This window comes from Taudactylus pleione, unplaced genomic scaffold, assembly GCF_031769625.1.
Source record: "Taudactylus pleione unplaced genomic scaffold, aTauple2 ptg000102l, whole genome shotgun sequence".
Classification (NCBI taxonomy): Eukaryota; Metazoa; Chordata; class Amphibia; order Anura; family Myobatrachidae; genus Taudactylus; species Taudactylus pleione.
This window is the reverse complement of record NW_028284504.1, coordinates 4,806,781-4,818,551: the sequence shown is the minus strand read 5'-3', so window position 1 is coordinate 4,818,551 and position 11,771 is coordinate 4,806,781. Positions and strand designations below refer to the sequence as shown.

The 11,771-nt window shown below is 44.5% G+C and overlaps 1 pseudogene; it reads left to right on the top strand.

Moving 5' to 3' along the window:
* The first annotated feature begins 9,535 nt into the window (after nt 1–9,535).
* Nucleotides 9,536–11,334, top strand: LOC148525658 (uncharacterized; annotated as a pseudogene).
* The last annotated feature ends 437 nt before the right edge of the window (nt 11,335–11,771 follow it).

The following is an 11,771-nucleotide window of genomic DNA, read 5'->3' as shown; positions in this document are numbered from 1 at the left end:
TTATTGTATGACTGCGTACGCAAATTAAGCGTCATCCTTAGAGGTTTATAGGAAGGATTTTAGAAGGTACAGGCAGGGGTATAAGGAGGTTCAATTTCAATATCGTTAGATGGGGGCTCATCGAGTGAAGTCACTTACCTACTCACACGGCACATGCGGCTATCGATATCTCAGCAAAGGGTGGAGTGGCCACATACAGGGTTTTCCTATAACCGCTTTGTGCTGAAAAATCGCTATCCGTTTTTGTGTGAGCAAAGGAAGCTGACTGGAATCCAGGGACAAGAGAGGAAAAAGTTTGTTTTCCTTTGTTGATAGAACCTAATGTTTAAAAGGGTGCAGCAGTATTGAGTACGCGGCTGAGTCGCAGTTTTGCGCACAGTAAAGACGCACTTTTGCGTACGCAGCTAAAAAGTTGTAATGCGGTTGTGTGGTAGTCGCATTATTTTGTATGTGACTGGTTACACAATAGCGTATACGTACTTCCGGTTGTGCTGCCACGGAGTTTAAACAAAGCCGTTGAGGTTTACCTTTTTCAATTGTTATCAATATCTGGGTTAACGTGTATTTTTCTGCGCAGGAAAAAAAGTGTGTAACAGTGAATATTTGTTGGACAAAGTTAACGGTATCATATGATCCTTAAGGGCTAGGTGCAAGGGTTAGTCTAGCCGCTCGGTAAGTAGCTTTACCGTTCTATACACAGTAGCAGGTGTACATGTTGTCTTTGTTGTAGAGAGGTGCGTGGAAGTGGCCGACATATAAACTTCCATAGGTGTGGAAGTTGCCTTACTAAATCTTATCCGGGTGTGGAAGTTGCCTTTTTCAAATCTTATCCAGGTGTGTGGGCGCCGCCGACTTAAATCGTCCACAGGTAAGTGAAAGTATCTTGATTGTCTTTCACCAGTTTAAATCTTTATTGAAAAGCGTAGGATTTTGTTTCAGAATGGGAGCCATGCAAGTAGTAGAGATGTTAGACAATGATGTGCTGTTAATGGAGGCGCCGATTGGATCGGCCCGTCGTATTATGCATCCTAAGTACGGTACTTATGCAATAAGGTATTGTGATGTATGGTTCAAAATGACGATGAAGAGTGTTAGACCGTTTCCCAGAATTGGCAGTTTTGATAAGGATGTATTAGATAATGTCTGGGATCACATCAGTTTGATGCACTCCCGAGAGGAAAAGGTCAAATATTGTGAATGTTTAAAACTGTGGGAGCATGAAGGGGATGCGTGGCTTAAAAATGTGCAAGCGTCGCAAACTAGCGTCGCGAGCGCATTGCCTGAAAATACATCCGCGACGCTAAATTTCAATACGGGCGAGCCGCAAAATGGCACGCACGTGCGGCAAGGTAGCGTTGTGGAGAGTATTGCCAGCAGTTCATGCTCACCTCCCCCACCTTATGTGGATGGAGGTGCAAGTACAGTTACCAAAATTACCCATAAAAATGTAACAAGCAATTTGTACGCTCTCTTAAGCAACCATAAAGAAAATGTTTATGATGTGGATGATGAGCCTATTGTAATGTCTGCCATTTCCCATGCTGTGCAAATGATAGATGCTGCATCACCACAATCATGGTTGGTGCCGCCATCTTCATCGGTAACAGCAAGAGAAGTGTTAACACACTCTGCACCTGTAGAGGAAGTTGTTAATACCATACGTAGCAGCAGCAGATTAAACCCCCAGCCAGGTAACCAGGTCTGAGGTAGCAACGCTTCTGGTCTGCATCCCATTCGGACGATAACTGTTCCGAATGGAAATGCAGATGCGAACGGTGTAGTGCCCACGAGGGAAGTAGTAATGCATTGTCCCTGGACAAGAGCAGAACTAAATACCATCATAAATGATTTCCCCGATCCCAAAAAGGAACTAGCCAAATGTCAAAGATTTTTGAGAAATTTGGGTAGTTCTCATGAGCCAACTAATAAAGATTGGTGTGTGGTGTTAAGGGCCTGTCTGCCACGCAATATAGACGTGACAAAATTTATCACGGATTGTGTATTGGATGGTGACATTCCCTTAACAGACCAAGTAAACCAAGGTAACATTTCCCGCAATGTAACTCAATTGGGTGTATATTTTCCAGTAGTAGTTAACTGGAACAAAATTTTCACAATTAAGCAAAAGGAGAGTGAATCTGCAGAGGATTATTGCGATGGGGCTCTGCAGGCTATCACCCAGTACACTGGGATAGAAGATATTAAAGATAGCACTCACCACACGGGAATGATAGTCATGATACTCATGGACGGTCTGAAAGACGACTTAAAGACTCGGGTTCAGACCTCACAACCTGGCTGAGGGGAATCACAATAGATAACCTCATAGAGTCTGCCATAGAACATGATAAAAATATCACAAAGAAGAGAGAGACCCAGTGTGAAAAACTAATGACTGTCAGTATACAAGCTCTGGAAGGAATGACAATAACATCACAGCCAACCGATACACCAGCACCCACACACACCTGCACCTGAGCAATTACACGTCCTCACCAATCCCACACCACAGCAAACACATCCTTACCCCACATATCATACACAACCACAGGTCTCATACTACCCACAAACTTCATACCTCCCACAATACCCTTATCCTTCACATCCTTACCCATACCCACCACCTTTCCCTCTTGCTCAAATCCCACAAAAATCTTTTCATCCACCCCGCTCAAAAACATGTTTTAACTGCAACCAAGTGAGACACATAAGTAAGTACTGCAAAATAAAGAACACCACACATGAACACGGGTTTCCCATGGGTTCATAGGCAACCCCAGTATTTTCTCCCAGGCCTTATATGACTGTTTACAATCTTTCAATCTACCAATGGATCTGTTCTAATGTAAAATGCGGACGATTTATTGTTGTATTTTAGGTCATGTTTAAATGATATTAAACTGTTGTGCTTTATCTCTCACTCACAGGACACAAGGTTGCTAAGGATAAACGGCAGCCATGCCAGGCTAAGGTCGAATACTCGGAATACTATCCAACCCAGTGGCCCAGGCAGTATTTAGAGCAGTAGCTATTAATAACAAAGATTTAATTGCAGGAACCTGTATGCAGATACTATATCCCTAGAATTATTAAAAATGATAGGGGGACTTATTTTACAGGTGACGTTTCCAAGAACATGTGTAAGGTGATGGGTAACAACACTAAGATTATCCCAGACTGTCTTTTCCTTTATTTGCCCCCCTTTGAGATACTGTTCAAACAGGCAGCCTCATGTGAAAATATGATAATGAGGTTACTGTGCAGGGTCTCACGAAGATGAATGAGAATAATCGAAATTGAAAGTGTTATTAACTAACATGTCTAATGCAAACTGTCATGATGTCAAATCTGGAGAATTTGTTATGATCCAATTTTTTTTAGCTCAGGTTGTTTGACTGATCGGTGGAAAGGTCTGTATCTGACGATACAACATCCTCAAAGGGTGGCCGAGGAAGATACGGGGGTCCATTCCACTCACTATAGGGAGGTTAACCAACCAGTGGCGATACAAGGTGGAGACAAGGCCGATAACGTGGACCTGTCGATTGCGAGCTTGTGCCGGAAGGATCAAAAAGGTGATGGTGAGATATCTGAGCTAAAAAAAATGTGTAGATCAGTGCTTCCAGCAATGGAGTGGTCTGCTGTGGTCATCCTAGTTCTTTCTTCCAGAAGTTTCTGTCGTGATGATCTGTTTGGGGATACCCAGGTTCTGTGATGGGGGACCGATAAAGGAAATGTGAGCTGATGGCAGAGCTGATGGAGTGGAGTCAGGAGGAGGAATGCAATGCCAATCAGGGGAGTGTCTGACCAATCTTAGTACTGTTATTGTTAAGAGAGCTGTCATTCTGGATACTCGGGGAAGGTGTAGAGGTTTATCGTCTGAAGATTCCTGTATTTGTGAGCTTTGTGGGTCCCTAGTTAATGAGAACTGTATCCAACGGTGCCAACCTAAATATAACCCGTACTGGGATGGGTATCCTTTAGAGGATTATCATAGCATGGTAGGCAAAGTGTTAAATCAAACTGATTGCTGGGTGTGTTCACATGTGCCACAGGGACAGCATAACGTAGGGTTGGTGCCATTTCCGCTGAATATCACGGAAATTTTAGAATTACAAAAAGGGAAAACCTTGGATGGAAAATTTCTCTCATCCAAACCACCTCATTTCAAACTCTATCAGTTCCAAGTAGATAGATCACTTTTGTGTTTAAACATAACCAACCCCAATAAACACGGAGGTTGGGAAGTGATGGGGAATAATCAGACGATGACCTTCTCACAAAGAGCTGATAATGAGTCCATAAACCATGATCTGTTACGCTCAATTAAATCTAGTGGGAAACATTTTAAGTATCGGTATACACTGAGTTCCACCAAGGAAATTATTGGTAAGGTGCCAGATGGTTATTGTGCTAAAATAATACAACCAGAGACTTGCATGAACCAGATGGAAAACCCAGAAATAGGATTGTTTGCAAGAGAAATGTGCTTAATGATAATGATGCATACCATCCCTTATGTTCTCCCTGATAATATATATTTTGTACATGGAAGAAGAGCATATAAATGGCTCTCCTCGAGTTCCGAAGGTTTGTGTTACCGGGGAAGAGTAGTCCCAGAAGTTATGACCCTCACACATGTTGAAATGCTTGGTATACATAAAAACACACCATCACCATATCTTCACACGCAATATGAACACAGAGGCAAAAGAAACATGATACCTGGTGATGTGCATAAAGCCACTTAGTTAATCAGTGAGACAACTGGCTTTCAAGTTTTAGTAGCACTGGATCCCACCAGGATCGCTCGGGGAACACTAAATTTTTGATATATTCGGGATCTTGCTAAATTGATAGATAATATCACCGAGATGTACGATGACACATTCAGGTATACAGGGAGAGAATTGCAAGCGTACAAGAAAGAACTGGTGCAACACAGGCTAGTGTTGAATTATTTAACTGCTGTTACTGGAGGGTATTGCGTAATGTTAGCCACCCAATTTGGAGTAAAATGTTGCACCTATGTCACCAATGATACCAGCGACCCTAAGGAGGTGATAGACCGGAGGATGGATGAAATTCTGCAGCTAAAATGGGAGTTTCGTAAGAACCATAATGCTTTAGTGGCTGAAGTAGGGGAAAAGATAGAAGGATGGGTTTCATGGCTGAACCCAGTGAAATGGTTCTCAGGTCTAGGGGAATGGCTCCAGGAAGTGATCGCCAGCATAGGCAAATTCTTGATCCTTATACTAATTGTCATCATAATAATTGGCATATGCGTCCGGTGTGTTCCTATTGTGTTGAAGTGTGGAAAATATAAAAATAGAGTAAAACGAAAGAATGAAATTATGATGGTGGCCAGTATGAATACCGAGGTAAATACAAAACTGCATTACAACCCTGAGCTAGGAAATACCATAATTTAATGTATTATATTTAGACATGCATAGAATGTATTATTGAAATGTTATTTTTAAAACACCTCAGATAATGTAAAGTCTAATTTCCCCTTCAAGACTGCTTTTATAAGACTGGTGCATCCCCACACCTTTCACATGATCTTCCAAGATCTGCGGTGTGCGTATAATAGTAGTTTTATGTCCCCAACCAGAGACACATTATTGATGGATTAAGAATCACCTTGTGCCATCCCATAATAACACTAAATAGTATGTAACTGTAAGCCTAAATTAAACTCTAATAGCAGATTGTGATAGCATGTTGTTCGCTATCAAAGGGTGGACTGTCGAAACTGGATTATTGGCTGAGACAAGATCAGTTTAAAATTGAATCGCAGCGACGCCATTTTGCAAAATCTCACACTTTAGTACATGTGGCGATAATACTATTAGCATCATGCGAATGCATCTGTGACCGTCGCCATAAGTTACGGCGATTCACCAAAAGCCTATTTCATGACTTTACGTATTATAAAGGATATATTTCAGAAATGGCTTTACAGTATGTCAAAATTGGATTGCATTAGATGAATAGAGCAAATGGCCATGTGACAACTAGCTTGCGTAGATAAGCTTCCTGGACAGTGTCTGCTCTCACTACAGATGGCCTGGCTCGAATACACACCTTACATTAGCAAGCTTCCTGCAATGAATGACTTCAAAGACTAGAAGGTCTGTGTCTTGTAGCTGGGCTATTTGCATTCACACAAGAGACTGGGAGAATAAAGAGTTTTTCTTTTGAAGCCTGGGAAAGGTGGGGGCCTGCTGACAGAGGGGGCATGTGGAACTATCAGGCTCAGCATGTCACATTGCTAGATATTCACTTAGTGAGATTTAAGTGCATCATTTCTCATACACACATTAATAAGCACAATTGCGCTGTTAACTAGTCGCATATTAGCGAATGCATAGGACATGGTATGAATCCGCTGTTTTATTAGCTTTATGTGCACGCATCTGCCCCAAGTTAACTAGCATCCTTATATCAAACCCCACATACTCACACATTACATATTCACACATAAGGTTTAATAAGCTTTAAAGTATAAGATTTAAGTTGGTTCAGTTAGTTTAAATGCTGTGAAATAAAGATATTTGATAACTAAGGTTTTATACATGCTAAGAGAGCCGTGTTTGGTTTCGTACTGATGCGTACTCTTTCAACAGAATTCCGGTACTATCGGTGTGGAGATCGCATCATGCATTCTCAACTTATGAACCGCAGAGACTACAAGCAACAAAATGTATATTTAATGAACAACTGTTAGGATGTAGCATGGGGGCGGGAGGGAAGAGACCCCGGTTGTTAAAGGCTGGGTGGGTCTATTTGAACCAGCCTGTTAAATGCTCTGTAACAAATGCTTCCCCTCTGGGAACCAATGATATCAGCAACAAACTTCTCTATTGTCCTGTCTATTCTGGGGGGGTATAAACATGTGTGCTCAAACACTGGGTTTTTAGTCTTCATGCTGAATGCTGATGGACGAGGGGTTTCTTGCTGATACCTAACATCTGGGCCAGAGGCGCTGCATATGTATACTGTACTTGGGTCTGTATAATTCCTTTGCGCTAAATTGTACACAGATCATAGTGTGTAACTGACTGTACTTTTACTTGAATAATACTTTGTGCTTTGGAACCACATGTTCTGAGTCTGGAGTCTCTATTTATTGTATGACTGCGTACGCAAATTAAGTGTCATCCTTAGAGGTTTATAGGTAGGATTTTAGAAGGTACAGGCAGGGGTATACAGAGGTTCAATTTCACCGCTGCTGCACAAAGGTTTGCACTGAGGTCTCCTGTTACAGAGACCTCAGTCTCTGGGGAACCCAGATACGCGCTGGTTGCAGTGCTCGTAGCGGGTTCCCACAGCACATGCCCGCCGCCAGCAGCATAGGCAGGGTCAAGGTTAGTGTCACCTGGCTCCCTGGTTAGCAGAGGAGCCAGGACTTTATAATAGGTGGGCATTTCACAGTTGCCGCTCGCGCGGAAGGCGCCATAGGGGGGGGGGCGGAGCCTACATTTTTTCTTCTGCTTCTGCCTCCCATCAGCCTCAGCGCTTCTAAAGAATGCTGAGGGGCCATTTTGGAGCACTACTAAGTGAAGGAGCAGGCTGTGTCTGGAGTCAGGCTAGAACTCAGTTATCAGCCCTTGCTATTATTGTTGCAGCGTTTTTCAACTAGCGCTGTACAGTGCATTGCTTATCCCCTTCTGTGCCCCTTCTCAGTCAGTCATAGGTGCGATTGTGATTACTACTGTTGTTTTTTTCTGTCTCTGTGTGTGTGTGTGTGTGGTAACAGTAATGTGTATCAAGGGGTCTAAGGCAGCCCAAAAGGCCTTTTCCTGCAAGACTTGTGGGGAAATATTCACACAGGGACAGCCTAATGCTTCCTTACTGTGTGATAATTGCATGTCTCAGCCTCAGGACTCTGTTAATGTGAGCCAGCCTATGTGGTCGGATCAATTAACATCAGTTATATCCAACCTGTCATCTGAGTTGGAAGCAGCTTTCAGAGACAGGGAGAGGCTGAATCTGACAGCAGCTGAACCAGATTGGGCCCGATCTCTAGTAAGATCGGCAGAGGGTCTTACAAAAGCAATGTCCCAGACTCCCTCCGCATCTACTCAGGTCCTTAGTAAAAGGTTGATTCATAATCCCCTACATTGGGATGAATCAGACGAAGAGGTTGTTCAGGACCAAGAGGAGGGGGAAGTGCAGGAGGAGGAGGTTCAGATTACTGAGGAAATTGAACCTGCATCACAAGGGGTAGAGGCCTTGATTACAGCAGTACGACAGGTGTTACATTTGGAGGAGGTAGAGGTAACTGCAAAACCGTCTATTTTTGGTATAAGGGTTAAGCAGTCCGTTACCTTTCCAGCATTGGAGGAGCTGGATGATATTCTCTCTATTGCATGGAAACACCCAGATAAGAGATTTCAAATGAACAAGAAATATCTCTCTTATTACCCCTTTCCGCAGGACAGTAGGAGATTGTGTGAAACTCCTCCTGCGGTAGACCCATCAGTAGCCCGTCTTTCTAAAAAGACAGTACTTCCAGTGCCGGGTGCTGTTGCTTTAAAAGAGACCTCGGACAGGAAGCTGGAACAGACATTAAAATCTCTATACACTGTAGCAGGGGTTTTGATGCGTCCGGCTCAAGTCTGCTGTTGGGTGAACAAAGCCATTGAGAATTGGGCTTTGCAGCTAGCGGAAGGGATTAGGTCCAGTGCACAACCCGATGACCTCATTCAGTTAGCTGAGCAGATTGCAGAATCAGCTGCATTCCTGGGGGAAGCGTCAAAGGACATTTGCAGTCTATCCGCCAGATCTTCAGCATTGGCTGTGTCAGCTAGAAGGGCTCTGTGGTTGCGTCAGTGGCAAGCAGACGCAGAGTCTAAGAGAGCAGTCAAGGCTCTTCCTTTTACGGGGGAGGTTCTTTTCGGCTCGGAATTAGATAAGTGGATCTCACAAGCTACAGGTGGAAAGTCCACTTATTTACCATCTGCTACCCCTCCTCCTACCAAAAGACCCTCGGCAGGTCTGTCCTTTCGGTTCTTTCGTGCCCCTGGGAGATTTAGAGGGCGTGCCAGAGGAGGCCCAGCATTCTCCAGGGGTACTAGAGGCCGGGGTAGAGCATTGTCTTCAGCTGCCTCCAGCTCACTGCAGGATAAAGCAGCTGCAAAGCCTACCGCATGACGTTCTCCCTTCTCATTTGGGGGACCCCAGAGTAGGGGCTCGGCTCCTACGTTTCAAGGACATTTGTAACCAGTCTTGTCAGGATGCCTGGGTTCGAGATGTCATTGTTCAGGGACTAAAGCTGGATTTCAGAATACAACCTCCCTCTCGTTTTTTCAAGACAGGTTTACCTCAGGTTACGGAAAAACGTGTAGCTATCCAGGAGGCAATACAAAAACTGTTATTGTCTCAGGTAATAATGAAGGTTCCATCCCACCAGAAATGTCAAGGGTTTTATTCCAGTTTGTTCGTTGTGCCCAAGCCGGACGGCTCCATGAGGCCCATCCTCAATCTCAAGGAATTAAACCCTTATCTGCGAGTCTTCAGATTCAAAATGGAATCTCTCCAATCCGTGATTGCGAGTCTCGAGAAAGACGAGTTTATAGTGTCCCTCAACATAAAGGATGCTTATCTCCATATACCTATATGGCCCCCTCATCAGGTTTTTCTTCGTTTTGCAATACTAGACTCGCATTTTCAATTTCAGGCCCTGCCTTTCAGTCTTTCGTCAGCACCAAGGGTGTTTACAAAGATTATGGCAGAAATGATGGCCCTGCTGCATCGTCAGGGTATTGTCATTGTTCCGTATTTGGACGATCTCTTGATAAAGGCCTCGTCACGGGATCACCTGTTAAAGGACATTCATCTAACGCAGAGTGTTCTCTTACAACACGGATGGATCCTAAATTTCAAGAAATCCTCCCTGATCCCCACCCAACGCCTGCTTTTTCTGGGAATGATACTAGACACAAGGGAACAAAAAGTATTTTTGCCCCAGAACAAGGTTGCCCCCATTCAGCACCTGGTGCGCATGGTTTTACAGCATTGCTGGGTGTCGGTACATCTCTGTATCCGTCTTCTCGGGAAAAAGGTAGCATCTTTCAAGGCGATACAATACGCAAGATTTCACGCCCGAACCTTTCAGTTAGATCTTCTTTCCCAGTGGTCAGGGTCCCACCTGTTTCTACATCAGAGAGTCCTTTTGGCGCCGCAAACACGAACATCCCTCATATGGTGGATGAATCCCTCTCACCTGTTGGCGGGAAGAAGATTTGCGAAGTGGGATTGGATACACCTCACCACGGACGCAAGCCTAAGAGGGTGGGGAGCAGTGACCCTGGGAAAGCATTTTCAGGGGCTCTGGACTCAACGGGAAGCAAGTCTATCCATAAATGTGCTGGAGTTGAGAGCAGTGTTTTATGCCCTTCAGAAGGCGCAGCCCATATTGAGGGGTCAGGCGATCCGAGTTCAGTCAGACAATGCCACGGCGGTGGCATATATAAACAAACAAGGCGGCACAAAAAGCAGAGCCGCTATGAGGGAGGTAAGCAGGATTTTGATATGGGCGGAGGAAATTGCAGTAGCAATTTCTGCAATATTCATCCCGGGAGTAGAGAACTGGGAGGCCGACTATCTCAGTTGGCAGAACATCCATCCAGGGGAATGGTCCCTGAATCCTCAGGTGTTCCATCAACTAACTCTGAGGTGGGGCTGTCCGCAAGCCAATCTCATGGCGTGAAGAGTAAATCACCAGTTACCAGTCTTCTACTCCAGGACAAAGGATCCTCAAGCTGCGGTGGTGGACGCACTGTCAGCTCCGTGGCCCTTCCATTACATCTACGTCTTCCCTCCGTTTCCTCTCATTCCACGCTTGCTCCAGAGAATCAAGCAAGAAAGAGTTAAGGTACTACTAGTAGCACCAGATTGGCCCAGGCGAGCGTGGTACTCACAAATACAAAATCTATTAATAGACGAACCTTGGCCCCTACCCCTTCAGGAGGATCTTCTTCTGCAGGGGCCGTTCGTTTATCAGAACTTACAGCAGCTTCGTTTAATGGCTTGGCTACTGAAAGGGCCGTCCTCAGAGGCAAGGGGATCCCGTCCAGCATGATTCCCACTATGCTGCGGGCCAGGAAGGATGTCACCTCTCAGCATTACTATCGCATATGGAAGGCTTATGTTGTTTGCTGCGAGCTACGTAATTACCCTCCAGCAGTTTTTAGGACATCAGGTCTCCTCCTTTTTCTTCAGGCCGGTCTAACAGCAGGCCTTCGTCTAGGTTCCTTAAAGGTACAGATATCTGCATTGTCAATTTTCTTTCAGAGGAAATTGGCCTTGCTTCCAGATGTTTAGACCTTTTTACAAGGAGTCATCAGAATTCAACCTCCTTTCGTACCGCCCATTGCACCTTGGGATTTGGATTTAGTTTTAACGTTCCTTCAGTCTGAAACCTTTGAGCCTTTACACAGGGTAGAAATGAAGTATTTAACCTGGAAGGTGGTTCTGCTGTTGGCGCTCGCCTCAGCAAGGCGAGTGTCGGAGCTCAGTGCCTTATCCTGTTGTCCCCCCTTCCTAATTTTTCATGAGGATAGGGTGGAGTTACGCACGCAGAAATCCTTTCTTCCCAAGGTAGTGACTGCTTTTCATATAAGTCAGCCGATAGTGGTCCCGGTTTTCAAAGATGATTCTCCAAATTCAAAGTTATTGGATGTAGTCAGGGCTCTTAAGATTTACGTGGACCGGATGGCTTCCCTCCGTAAATCTGACGCTTTATTTATTAGGTTTGATTT